General features: G+C 37.8%; 3 protein-coding genes across 4 annotated transcripts in view; all 3 read right to left on the bottom strand.

Annotated features, from left to right (window-relative positions):
• LOC308403394 (NACHT, LRR and PYD domains-containing protein 12-like) overlaps positions 1-15,107 on the bottom strand; it is a 1,254,170-nt gene that overhangs the window by 1,171,399 nt on the left and 67,664 nt on the right. The window lies entirely within an intron of this gene.
• LOC308403425 (NACHT, LRR and PYD domains-containing protein 12-like) overlaps positions 1-15,107 on the bottom strand; it is a 646,283-nt gene that overhangs the window by 569,836 nt on the left and 61,340 nt on the right. The gene's annotated exons all lie outside the window — the stretch shown is intronic.
• The window catches only part of LOC308403548 (protein NLRC3-like), a 229,665-nt gene that overhangs the window by 173,677 nt on the left and 40,881 nt on the right, over positions 1-15,107 (bottom strand). The window lies entirely within an intron of this gene.

Below are 15,107 nucleotides of genomic sequence, written 5' to 3'. Positions count from 1 at the left end.
CTTCCAATAAAAAAGGTTTATCATTGATTTAAATTCATTCAGAAATGTTTAATGAATGAGCTGTCACAATTTTCAAGTACAAAGTTTTTATGAAGTCTGTCACATTCCCCCCTTTTTTTTCTTTTTTTCTCCTTTATTTATTTATCCTTCTTATTTCATTGTACTGTATATTGTTACTCTTATTTGCCTTGTATGTCTACTGTACAAACTGAACTGGAATGACTGACTGTTCACTTTATAATTTCAATAAAGTTTGGGGGGAAAAAAAGAAAATCTCTTCGGCCGCTCCCTTCTGCCGTATTTTGCGGCAAAATTATCCACACCCACCGCTGCGCTATGAATTGTGGGATATATGGGACCACGAAGCATGCGCCGGACCACGCTTGATATTTGGGGAAATCGACGGCTCATTTGGAGTATGCATTTGAAGTACACTTCGAATTGGGACAGCCGTCGTTGCGTGGCGGTGACGTAACCGCACTTAAAATGCGTACTTCAAGCATGCAGACCCTGAATTGGGACAGAGCCATCAAGCCATCCTGTCACACTGAGCATGTGCAAACACAGCAGCCAACATCCTGTTGCACTGAGCATGTGCAAACACAGCAGCCAACATCCTGTTGCACTGAGCATGTGCAAACACAGCAGCCAACATCCTGTTACACTGAGCATGTGCAAACACAGCAACCAACATCCTGTCATACTGAGCATGTGCAAACACAGCAGCCAACATCCTGTCACACTGAGCATCTGCAAACACCGCTCTCAGCTTCCATCACTCATAAGCTCCACCCTCCACTTAAAAGCCCAGAACAAAGCTTGTGACCAACACAGCGCAGACAGAGGTGATGTTCACGCTCTGTTTCTGGGTGGGAAACTCACCTGTGGGTGTGGCTGTTCCTCCCCTACAATCTCTGATGTCACAGCTGCTAAATTAGACTGAACTGAAGCCAGACTCAAACAGAAAACATCCTCAAAGACTTAGAGAGAGCGCTGCTCTATCTCTGGACCCAAAATATATGTTCCACCACCACGCTGCAATGCATCTTGGGATAGGGTGGGCCCACCTGTGCTTCAAATCCAGGGAGAAGGTGGACATGTTTGTGGGAGGCTAGGATTCTGGACGCCCTTTGCGGCCACACTGTGATGTCATGGACCTCCAGAGGAAGCAGAGGCTGAATTTAAACACACCTGCTGACTTCATGTGTTCTGCTCTGACAGCTGCCATGTGTCACAGCGTGGATAATAAATCCATCAAACTTCACTCAGCTCCAATAACACCATCAGTGTTTGATGTCCAGAGGATTCATCAGCTTTAACCATGATAGAAGCAGGAAGTTAAGATGAAGATGATAAACCACACTGAGCGACACACTGCGAGCAGGTTCGCAGAGATCTGAGCAAGAGCGAATGAAAAAACTGAGCGAGAGGGGCTGTTATTAAATGAATGAAGTCCTCACCGCCCAGCTTCAGTCAGACTGGTTCACCTGTCCCCACACCAGTCACACCACTGGCTGAGAACATGGATCAGCACTTGCACTTGAGCACATGGATAATGTGACTTGGAGCTCTTTTGGTTCAGAGACAGCAAGCAGTTAGGCAAAGAGAGAAGAACTCAGCCTGTGGGGTTCACTGAAAGATGTCATATAAATCCTCAGCACCATCCACAAGCATTTGCATTATTTGCAAAGAACATGGAGAACATCGGTGTATGAACGCAGCAGTACTCGTCTATATTGGAACACCTGCATTAGGAAAACAACATTTACAGCTACATTTACCAGAGGATCACAGACCCGCGCAGTAAACACAAGAGAGATAAACATGTTTGTGAACTCAGGTTTGTTCTTACAGATTTATGACTTAATGCCAAACTATTCTGATCTCATTTTAAAATGAAACATGTCCATGTAATGACTGCATTAACCTGATGGGCCTGAGGTCAAGTTTAGAATATATTGTTCATTTCTTCAAAAGATATTTCAGATTGGTCGTACCTGATAAGTAGAAAAAGTAAAAATTATCTTTGAATGGTGTTTTTGTGTTTATTTATTTCTAAATGCTTGGACTGGCCAAAATGAAAAGGATTAGCAATGAGTATGTAACACTGGTGGTGCAATACTAGTAATGGGCATGTAAGACCTATTAGTGCTACTTCTTGCCTTCGTTGCCTGTAGTACGGCAGTATAGTTACCTTTAACCACAGTACGAGGACAGAAGGGAAATATGGACCAGATCAGACAGGTTCTAGATTTGTAGGAGCTAAGGGTGTATGACAACAGAGGACTTGTACACAGTAGGTGTAGAAAACACAATTGCATTTATTAGCAATTATTAAAGTTGTGCACATTTAACAAAAGTAGAGTGCGCTTCTTGAAAACAAAATAAAATAAAATAAACCCCACAAATGGTCGACCCAAGGATATATTGTCTTTTGTGTCTTTTTTAAAGTCAATTTCAGTCTTTCAATGTTCAATAGTCACTCAGTGTGTTTGTAACCAGTCGGGTTAAAAACTACCAGTTCATCCAGCTATTTGGGCTGGGCTCGCCATCCAGTACTGGAAAAGGGATCCTCGATTCTTCTCAGGTCCTCAAAACCAATCCAATCCAAATAAGCAAAGGGAAAAAACCTGACCTGGGGACCAGGCCAGAACACAGTAGTTCAACATTTAAGCTATCATGCCTGTAACTTATTATTACTACTGGTTGCTTGTAGTGCTTCTAAATTTCTTTCAAAATATTCTATGTTGTACAACAAATTATTCTCATTTCAAAGGGAAAAAGTGCATAGGAAATACACATTTAAAACAATACTAAATAGCTCAGCAGTGCATTAAAAATACACATTGGCTTGAGACTTATCAAGTTTCAGCTAAGTACAGTGCAGGTGAAGGCACTTAATTTCACGTTGCTAATACTTAATTGTGCAGAACTATAATTAGCACCATGAGAAAAGTGAACATGTGCTAACATAACAACTTCGCACAAAACCATACATCAATACCACAGTAATGTGACATAAACCTTTAAAGAACATCTCGTATAAAGTGCAGCAGACTCAGTGCTAATTGCTTTAGCCTCGGAAAAGGCACTTTCATTGCAAAATGGCTAACGGAAGTTAGCATCGGAGCTAGCGGCAAGTAGCATGCTATGCTAGCGCACGTGTTTTTTTTTTTGTTTTTTTTTTTGCGATCAACTTTTTTTTTTTTATTAACAATTGAAACAATACAGTCACAAACAACATAACACATTATAGTGCAAATGAACTCTCGTGGAGGATAAAAAAAAACAAAACAGTAAATACAACAAAACTAACAGCAAGGATATGGGGGGAGGGGGCTAGACAAAAAATCCACAGTATTAACGGGGAAGAATTAAAAAAAGAGCACAGGTTGATACACAATAAAGGTAATAATCAAAACAGTAGCAAATGGGAAATGTCATCATAGATTGTGGCAAATCTGCTTGACTTCAGTTTTTTAAGTGACATGAAATAATGTTTAAAGTCATTGATGAACCATGTAAAGGATGGTTTTCTATTCCTCCATTTACAACAATGTATATGGTATTTACCTAACAGGATGACAATGTTAATCACAGTAGAGACAGATGGATGTTGTTTAGCCATATAGAAAATAATATCAGAAATATTAAACTGGGGAATATCGTTGATCTTGAGGGATAACCAACTGTGTAGTTCTAACCAAAAGGCAGCTGATACAGGACATGAGAAAAACAAATGGTGTAATGTTTCACAGGCTGAATCACAAAATGCACACTGATCAACCTCAAATTTAAACCTCCTCTTCAAAAATTCAGACACAGGATATATATTATTAATTATCTTGAAATGAGTTTCTTTTACTTTTGGGGAGACAGGCCACTGAGTGAATTTTGAGAACGCCTTTTCCATGAGTGACTGGTCCCCATGAAGGGCCTGCAAATATCTACCTGAGTTAAACCCCTGGAAAAGAATAGATTTAAAATTCACACTGATAAATTTATTGTTACATTTACTATCATTTAGGATGGAAAACAACACTAAGCTTTCTGTCTTTATATGCTGGCGATAATCAAGCATATCAAAAATCAATCTAATGTGATTGTGTATATGTCTTCCTTTTATAAACGCCGACTCACATTCATCCACTAAATGTGATAAACAATCATTTAAGCGGTTCGCATATACATGAGCCAGTAATTTATAATCATTACACAGAAGGGTTATGGGTCTCCAATTATCCAGAAGCAGTTTGTCTTTGTTGGGTTTTGGAATTAAAGTAATTAGACCTTGTTTCATTGTAGGTGAAAGATTAGTTGATGAGATACATTCTAAGTAAGCACTGTAAAGAGTTAATCTAATGTCATGCCAGAAAAAGGAGTAAAATTCCACTGTTAGCCCATCAATACCTGGTGATTTGCCCGTGGGCATTTGTCCGATTGCCTTGTCCAGCTCTTCGATTGCAAGTTTACTCTCCATACGAACCTTTACATCCACATCCAATGTCCCATTAAGGCCTCTAAGACTTTCCAGAAACACAGTGCCATTCTCCGTTGAATAGGTTGACTTGTAAAGGTTACTGTAAAAATGAAGTATTTCCACGTTTATTTTGTCATGGTCCTCAGTCAAAACCCCCTTGATATTCAGTGATTGGATCTTCTTATTTGATTGTCTGTATTTCTCTAAATTAAAAAAGTAGGAAGAGTTTTTCTCACCCTCCTCAATCCACCGGGCTCTTGAACGAACATAGGCACCATTGGCTTTCTCTAAGAACATTTTGTCTAGTTGAGATTGAAAAGTGTTTAGTTGTATATGTTCGTCCAGAGATAAATCCTGTTTGCAGCATAGCCTGTTAATTCTTTCTATAATGCTTTGTTGCTCCTGTCTTTTCTGTTTAGCAATGGATTTGCTAATTTGAATTGCTACCTGTTTAACTTGGAATTTAAACCATTCCCATTTGCTCACATGTGACATATCTAGTTTAACAATTTCTACAATTAAATTTCTCACTTCAAGGCAGAAGTTGTCATTATGCAGGAGGTTGTTGTTGAATTTCCAAATAAGGGATTGATGTTTCACCTTGGTTAATGAAATGAATAAGGAAATCAAACAGTGATCAGTTAGAGGGGAAGCTGAGATTTCACACTTAGAAATGTTGTTGATCAAATTGTTAGAGACTAACCAGTAATCAATCTTGGAACACTGACCATTATTAGATGAATTAAACCAAGTAAATTGAGATACAGATGGATTTTTCAGCCTCCAAGCGTCACAGAGACTAACTTTGTTGACCAAATTAAGGATACTTTCATCGTAACTGTGGCATGAGGTCCCGGATGGAAGACGATCAACAGAGGGATCAGGAGCTAAGTTAAAGTCTCCCCCCACAACAACTTTGTCAACAAGATAGCTCAATTTCCATTGCTCTAACTGTCCGCAAAGGAAGGTTAGAAGTTTCTTATTCTGAGCTCTATTAGTATAACCATATACACACAGCAGAATGTATTTTGAACCATTAATCTCTGACACTATCATCAGCCAATGACCATCAGAATCACTTTTACAGTCTATGACATTTCCCGGAAACCTATTAAATAAAATCATCACTCCAGCTGAGTGAGACGTACCATGACTAAAGAAAACAGATTCACCCCACTGTGTTTTCCAGAACTTTGTGTCTGCCTCTGCCGAATGGGTCTCTTGTAGAAAGACACAGTTAGCCTGTTGCTCCTTGCAAAAAAGAAAGATAGCCTTACGCTTCACAATGTTTCTTAGCCCCCTGACGTTCAAAGAAATAACAGATAACATATAACACTATTACAAAAGTATTGGGGAAAAAAAAAGAAACTTAAGAAGACACGCAGGAACGAGCAGCTGTGTCCTGTATAAAAGAACTATTCAGTGCAATAACCCATAACAACCGGGACATTTTTAATTAAATGACATGCTAAGCAATAGGCTTAATCAACAGCAGCATACCTGAGAGGTGAAAAAGGTCACACAAAAGAAAATCAGTTCGGGTCCACTCTTTGGTTATCAATCAGAGCGTAGCCGTCCTTCAAAAACGCTCTCTTTCCCTTACTCCTGGCGTCCTGGACCAGCGGCCACAGCTTCACTCGAGCCTCCCGATCTTCCTTGGAGAAGTCTTCCTTGAAGCGGATGTTCATCTCCTTGCAAACCCTCGCATGCCTCGATTTCTTCCAGACGTCGTCCCGGACCGTTCTCATGCCAAACTGGATAATTATGGCTCTCGGGGACCCGGAAGATGCAGCGTTCCCTTTCTTTCCCAGCCGATGAACAGTATCAACAGTCTCTCTCAGTTTATCCACAGACAAGGGCACAACTCTGGTGAGAATCCCGATAACTGACTCTCTCGTGTTTTCATCATCTTTCTCAGGAAGACCAGTCAGCCTTAGGTTCCATCTCCTCTTATATCGAGCATGTTCCTCACAGGAGCTGCGCAGGGATTTGTTTTCTTTCTGCAGCTCACCAACTTTCTCCTGGAGTTCTACTATACTCTTTATTTTTTCTTATTTCCGCCGTGTTCATATCAATGCGCTTTTCAAACTTACGCAGCAACGCCGTCTGTTCATCCATCTTATGCTTTAACACATTGACTGCTTGCAAGATAGCTGCGGCGGTGTCCTCTTCCTCCAGCGGCTGCGCTCGCACCCCTCTTGCTTTCTTCGGGTTAGGGCTTTTTGTCGGAGTGTGAGCCCAGTTGATTCTGGAGTCCTTGGAAGTCATGTCAGTGATCTCCAAATCTTGAATATCCTCCTCGTCACACGCCTCTCTCAAAACCGAAACGTTGTAGTCATGATCCATCGTGGTCATAGGACAAGTATCAAAATTAACCCCGGAAAAATTACAACTTAAAGCTGGTTTATAGTTAATTCTTCAGTGGCTGGTTGAAGTGCACAAAAAGCGCAAAAGACAGGTTATTGCTTTTAATAAATTCACAGTTTCAGGACAAAAGAAAGCCAAAAAAGTTCGGACGCCTGCAGTAAAGTTGCTGCACACTCCGCCATCTTGTTTCCTCCCCTGAGGGAAGAGGTCTCTCAGTCCTGACAATCCACATTTTTTTTATTTATTTTTTTAAGGAACTTTATTTACAAACAACAGTATAACATACAAGGCACCATCATTAATCCGAATATGTAACATCCTCGGTTGAGCATTATAGCAAGAAAGAAAAGGAAGAAAAAACAAACAAAAAAAAATAAAAAAAACTAGAAAAATTTGCATTTCCTGCGAAAATGCTGTGTGGATGCCTTAACGCTGAAGATGTCTGCTGAAAAAAGCTGAAAAAGTTGAAAAAAAAAAAAAAAAACATTGCCCTGAGCAGGATTCGAACCTGGCCCTTCTGGTCTAAAGGAGGCAATTCACCTCACTGCACCAAACTCATTCACACAAAGAAGAGGTGGAGAGAGTGACAATTGTGGTGAAATTAGCAAAAGCTGCTTAGAATTGTGCTGATAAGAGGTGAAAAAGCTAAACATTTGGCAGAAAAGAGGTGAATCAGAAGAATTTCTGCTGAAAAGAGGCAAAGAAGCAAAAAGATGAGCTGAAAAGAGGTGTAGAAGCAGAAGTACTTGCTGAAGATGGCTGTATGTGTAATGACACACTGGAGAGCAGTGACACACAAGAAAGCAGAGCGCATGCAAGCAGGGAACATGTGTAGCAACTGTCAAAGGTAGGATTCAAACCTCTGCCACCGGGTCTCACGGCAGATGCCCTACCCTCTGAGCCAAATGAGTTCTGGTCACAAGCAAAGATATGATGAGAGGGACAATGTGCACTGTGGAGCAGAAGCTCAAATTAGCAGAAAAGAGGTGAAGAGGAAGAACTTTGTTGTGAAATGAGGTAAAGAAACTGAAATTTGTGCTTAAAACAAGTGAAAAAGCTGAACTCTGAAATCCTGCTAAAACAGCAGAAGAGGCTGACATTTTTCAGCTACTCATTGAGCCAAACTGGTTCTCACGTAACTGAAAAAAGGTGGAAAAGCTTACAATTCTAATGAAAACAGCAGAAGAGGCTGAGATTTGTGCTGATAAGAGGTGAAAATGCTGAACCAATCAGAGGTACTGCTTCTGTCTGCTTCATCAGGCTGTGTACTTGTATGTATTTCTGCCATAGACTGTTAACAAGAATGTGAGGTCCATATTAGAACAGCTGCTAAAATCATAAAACTTTGCAGAATTGTAATAAATTATCAATATGAATTACCGGTCTGTGATAGTGTATAAATTTGTACTCAAAAACTAGGTGGGATAGAAGCATAATTCTTGCACTGGGTGAATCAGCGGACTTTGGTGTACTTTGACTACGATTTACATAGCTCTTTGTATCTCCGTCGCGGAGACATGACGAGAGAAGAAATGGCTTAATTTTCGGAGTTTGAAAAATGAGAGGAGGACAGATTTCCACCCCTCAAACATGTTTTTGCAGAAACACTGTAATTTCGCTTAAATAGTATGAAATAGCAGTAATACTATGATTTGGCAGAAATACTACTTTTTAGCACAAATACTATTGTACAGAATGGTGTACGTCAGTTTAATGCTGGGTGGTGCTGCAATAGTAACTATCCTCGGTCAGAAGGAGAGGCTGACATCCAGGGATTAGATTACCACAGGTGGAGTTTATTGGCGGTCAGATGGATGGTACAGGGAGGCATGGCATACAGTAGGAGGATGTGGAGAGGTGATATGGTGTGGTTTCTATGATTAAGAACACTGGCAACAAATTCCTCCACTACAAATCAGTCTGATACCACTTCTTACAGGGTTCACGTTTACTAAGGCACTACCCAAAAGGCGCCACAAGAGGGCACTCCAACACAAGAGATGACCTATTTACACTGTAAACACCCCCTACTTAGCCACTACATACTACAGTGATATTACAGTATACAAATTCACACAAATACTATGATTTGGCAGAAATACTATGACTTAGTAGTAATACTATAACATAACAGTTCAATGTTCTTGCACAAATACCACAATATGGCAGAAATACTATGTTTTAGCATAAATACTGTGATTTGGTATAAATACTACGATTTGGCACACATACTATATTCCGCAGATACACTATAACATAACAGATATTCTACGACTTAGTAGTAATACTATAACATAACAGAATTATTAATTGGGCACAAATACCACAATTTGGCAAAAATACTATGATTGGGTACAAATACTATGATTTGGCAATAATACTGCATTTTAACACAACTACTGAGATTTGATTGAAATACTATGATTTTGAAGAAATACTATTACTCCATACAAATACGATGCTTTGGGACAAATACTATGTTTGGGTTCCAATACTATGATGTGCAACAAATACTATGATTTGGCACAAGTACTATGATTTAGTACAAATACTATGATTTGGCAGAAATACTATGCCTTAGTAGTAATACTATAACATAAGAGATATACTATGGTTTTGCAGACAAACCAAGTTTTCTGCACAAATACCATGATTTGGAACAAATGCTATGATTTAGCAGAAATACTAAGATTGGGTACAAATACTATGATTTGGCAATAATACTGCGTTTTAACAACAACTACTGAGATTTGATTGAAATACTATGACTCCATACAAATACGATGCTTTGGCACAAATACTATGATTTGGCAGAAATACTATGACTTAGTAGTAATACTATAACATAACAGATTTCCTAAAAAAAACTATGAAATTGCAGTAATTCTATGACTTGGCAGAGATACTACGTTTTAGTACAAATACTATAACAACGCAGAAATACTATGACTTAGTAGTAATACTATAACATAACAGTTCAATGTTCTTGCACAAATGCCACAATATGGCAGAAATACTATGTTTTAGCACACATACTGTGATTTGGTATAAATACTACGATTTGGCACAAATACTATATTCCGCAGATACACTATAACATAACAGATATTCTACAACTTAGTAGTAATACTATAACATAACAGAATTATTAATTGGGCACAAATACCACAATTTGGCAAAAATACTATGATTTGGCACAAATACAATGACATGGCAAAAATACTATGATTGGGTACAAATACTATGATTTGGCAATAATACTGCATTTTAACACAACTACTGAGATTTGATTGAAATACTATGATTTTGAAGAAATACTATTACTCCATACAAATACGATGCTTTGGGACAAATACTATGTTTTGGTTCCAATACTATGATGTGCAACAAATACTATGATTTGGCACAAGTACTATGATTTAGTACAAATACTATGATTTGGCAGAAATACTATGCCTTAGTAGTAATACTATAACATAAGGGATATACTATGGTTTTGCAGACATACTATGTTTTTGCACAAATACCATGATTTGGCACAAATGCTATGATTTAGTAGTAATACTATAACATAACAGATTTCCTAAAAAAAACTATGAAATTGCAGTAATTCTATGACTTGGCAGAGATACTACGTTTTAGTACAAATACTATAACAACACAGAAATACTATGACTTAGTAGTAATACTATAACATAACAGTTCATTGTTCTTGCACAAATGCCACAATATGGCAGAAATACTATGTTTTAGCACAAATACTGTGATTTGGTATAAATACTACGATTTGGCACAAATACTATATTCCGCAGATACACTATAACATAACAGATATTCTACAACTTAGTAGTAATACTATAACATAACAGAATTATTAATTGGGCACAAATACCACAATTTGGCAAAAATACTATGATTTGGCACAAATACAATGACATGGCAAAACTACTATGATTGGGTACAAATACTATGATTTGGCAATAATACTGCATTTTAACACAACTACTGAGATTTGATTGAAATACTATGATTTTGAAGAAATACTATTACTCCATACAAATACGATGCTTTGGGACAAATACTATGTTTTGGTTCCAATACTATGATGTGCAACAAATACTATGATTTGGCACAAGTACTATGATTTAGTACAAATACTATGATTTGGCAGAAATACTATGCCTTAGTAGTAATACTATAACATAAGGGATATACTATGGTTTTGCAGACATACTATGTTTTTGCACAAATACCATGATTTGGCACAAATGCTATGATTTAGCAGAAATACTATGAATGGGTACAAATACTATGATTTTGCAATAATACTGCGTTTTAACAACAACTACTGAGATTTGATTGAAATACTATGATTTAGAAGAAATACTATGACTCCATACAAATACGATGCTTTGGCACAAATACTATGATTTGGCACAAGTACTATCATTTAGTACAAATAATGTGATTGGGCAGAAGTACTATGTTTCAGTACAAATATTATGATTTGGCAGGAATACTCTGATTTAGCAGAAATACTATGTTTTAACATAAATACTATCTTTGGCAGAAATTCCTGCTAAAAAGGACTATTTCTGCTTTTTAGCAGAAATACTGTAATTTGGCATAAATACTATAATTTGGTATAAATACTGTGATTTGGCACATATAATATATTCAGCACATATACTATAACATAACAGAAATATTATGATTTGGCCCCAAAACCATGATTTTGCACAAATACCATGATTTGGCAAATATACTATGATTTTTCAAAAAATACTATGATTTAGCAGAAGTACTAAGATGTAGTAGAAGTACTTTGCTTTAGCAGAAATACTATGATTGAGGAGTAATACCTAAACATAGGAGAAATATTGATACACAGACACACATACACAGACAGTAAAGGGAACAGGAGCTGTTGAGAGTCTGGGCTTGGTATATGTAGGTCAGTTAAATTAGCTGCACCTGCTGTAGTCAGCCCTTACACACGCAGACACAGAGAGAGGTGTGAGTTTTCTTCAGTGTATTTCTGACATTCAGGATTCCCCTCGAACAAATGGCCATAATTTCCTAACCGTAGAGGCTAGAACGGTCATTCAGACATTGTTTTGTTCAGAAGAGATGGGGGAATCTTCAGGTCTTCATAATTCAGAGATAAAATATAAATTATTAAAGATATATGACTTGTAATACACTGTAACTGAGTAGAGGCGAAGCAAAAACTGCCTTGACTTGCTCTCAAACAACCTTTGGTAACTCTAAATCTATATGGAGCATCAAAATCATTCTTTCACCGTAAGAAACAGCAGGCTTTGGTGAACAGTCGTGGAAATTTTCAGGGCTCTGTGGAAATCCATCAAAAAGATATGATGAGAGAAAAAAGTGACTCATTTCCAGAATTTGAAATCTGATGAAATCTGAGCGAGGGACAAATTTCCTACCCTCAAACAAGTCTAACTCATCTCAGAACGGTAATAGGTGAGAAAATAATTCTTGAATTGTGAGCATCAGGAGTGTCTGAAGATATACCGGGACAAGCCTCATGTCTTAACTTCGCTTCGTTAAGGAGATATGACAATTTGAAAATGCCTCTCATTAGAGAAATCCAGCGGTGATTTTGAACAAACTCTCCATTGACTTTATATGGAGAGTTTTCTGACTTTGTGTTACTCTGAGGAGATTTGCAAAATAACTATGAGTCCCACAACAATGATAGGGACATTTTCTGAAAGCCAGCAAAAATACCTACGTTTTGGTGTATAATCTGTGGGGCTTGAGTAGAAATTGAGCGAGTAGCAAGAAGTTGTTTGGACATGAAGAGAAAATTCAAACAGTTTCACTGTCCCCTCTGAGTTAATTGCATAGCAACCATAGCAACGCATGTATTTTCTGAAAAATCACAATTTTGCAACTGAAGACTTAAAGAGAGATAAGATGAAAACAGTAGAAGATCTGAAAAAGCTGAATCATACAGGAATAGCCCAATCATTTGAGAACGTTTTAAAGTTTGAATGGAGTTTCTAGGTGAAAGTATGAGGCAGTAGTTAAGTTTCAAAGACAAGAAAGTTTTAGCAGAATTGTGGAAGTTTCCCATTCATTTCAATGGGACAAATTAAAGGAAAAAAGTGTAATATTTTAAAAAGTATAATAGTAATAAACACCAAAAGTCATAGCAGAAAGAGCAGAACAGTTTAGAGTTTGAACGGTGAAAATAGCACAAAAATTGTGGAAGTAGATCCACGGCGAAAAGTGTACGGAAACACCCGGAATAATAAAGAATAAAGAGAAACAGGAACTCAATAGTGTGGATGCCTATTAAGGCATCCACACAATAAACACAAAGCCAAAAGAGCTAGCACAAAAAGAAAGAACAGTCGTTGAAGGATTTGAACCAAAGGCAAAAAATAACATGAACAAAAAAGGGCAGTCAAGATTATAAATTAGGGAGGTTTCTTTTTTAACATAGATTAAACTCTTTAAATAAAACAACAAGTTTATGAGCTTTCTTGTTATTCACATGTTTCAGCGATTTAGCCCAGAGTTTAAAGTCATTCAGCCATCTGTTTATACATGGTTTAGCTTTAAAGTATCTGCATTTCTGAATAAAAAGAATTTCCCATTAACAAAAACGTCCAAATCAACAGGTCAAAATCTGCATTCTCAGCAAGAATTCCAAACTTTATTACTGTCACCGTCAAATGTGGTAACTGAATTCTCCTGGACTGTAGCCAGCTCCACATGTCAGTCCAGAAGGAGTGCACTGATTCACAGTAGAAAAACAAGTGATCCAGACTTTCAATATCATTTTCACAAAATGTGCAGGCGTTCACATCTAAGTTTAATTTCCGTCTTAAGAATTCATTGGTTGGATAAACCTCATTAATGATTTTAAAGTGAACCTCTTTTACTTTAGGGGAAAGAGGAAGTGAGATATACTTTTGTCTTATCACCTTAACCTCCATGGTCTCAAATTCTTTAAGGATAAAATTTCTTTTAACCGGATTAGGGCAAATTTCATTTATCAAAATATAACTGATCACTTTGTTTGTAAACCTGCTATCACCAAATTCAACTGCAGCTATGCAGAGCTGTTTGACAATCCACATTGATGGTACATGAGCATCTGGCTGCAGCCACAGGGGGGCGCCATATTGCGACCGGAAACACGTCACTTCAGTTAAATCGACTTTGACAGCGAAAACTAAATTGTATTTTTGTTACTATTGATGCTGCTGATAAATAAATTTGAGTCTAAGTGTTTTTTTTAACAATCTGGGTTCATTGAAAAAAATCACCATCCCTTCAGCTTGTTCGTGGCCAAAAGTGTCCATGTGTTATGTTTTTGTTTCTTTGCTACTTTTTCTGCATAAAGTTTTTTCATAAATATAAAATAGTCATTACTTTTTACATTTTTAATCCTTCAAACACCCTTTTCTAGTACAATGCACTTGTTTGAAGACAACCTCAAAACTCACCATTTCATATACCAGCAGTGCTACTGGAAATTATTGTACAGTGGTCCCTCACTGTAACGCGGTTCACCTTTCGCAGACTTGCTGTTTCGCTGAATTTTTTTTGCTTTAACAGCACATTGTGTTGTGCGTTCTGATTGCTGTAGACCATTGTCAATCAATCTAGTGCCGCGTATTTTTGTTTTAATTATTTAAATTTTAACTGAAAATTTATGCGAAGTAACGGTGCTGTTAATTCTCATGTTGGCAATGCTGATAATGTGGGTGATGACCGCGGTGAATGCAGTCACACACCATCCTCTACAGAATGGTTTGATGAAATTGGTGATATTGATGCCACACCTTCTGAAGGGCATTTTGACATTGATGAGCTTCTTTCACAATCTGTACTTTGGTATCAAGCAATTGACAGTGTTAATGACGACCTCCTATCGTCACCTACTGTGCATTCTGATGCAACTGGTAGTCTTGATGTTGTGTCCTCTGCTGACCATTTTGACTCTCATGAGCATCCGCCTTCTCCTAGCAATGATTTTGATGCAGCTGTTGATGTATTAGATAATACGAATGAAAGTGACACTGTGCAGATTGGCGGCAGCAGTGGTGATGGTAGCGGTGGGGTTAGGAGTAGGGACATGCCTCATTTTAATTCCAGAGAACTGCGTCAGCGTCTTGATTTTAGAGAGACCAGTCTAGATAATCTGCAACAGGTTCCCTGCAGGGTGCGAGAGAGTTTAGCTAATTTAGGTAATTAAATTTAATTTAATTCAATTGACCAA

The sequence above is a fragment of the Rhamphochromis sp. 'chilingali' genome (genome assembly GCF_963969265.1).
Source record: "Rhamphochromis sp. 'chilingali' genome assembly, chromosome: 1".
Lineage (NCBI taxonomy): Eukaryota > Metazoa > Chordata > Actinopteri > Cichliformes > Cichlidae > Rhamphochromis > Rhamphochromis sp. 'chilingali'.
Note: the sequence above shows the minus strand (reverse complement) of the source record. Positions and strands in the feature narration are given on the sequence as shown.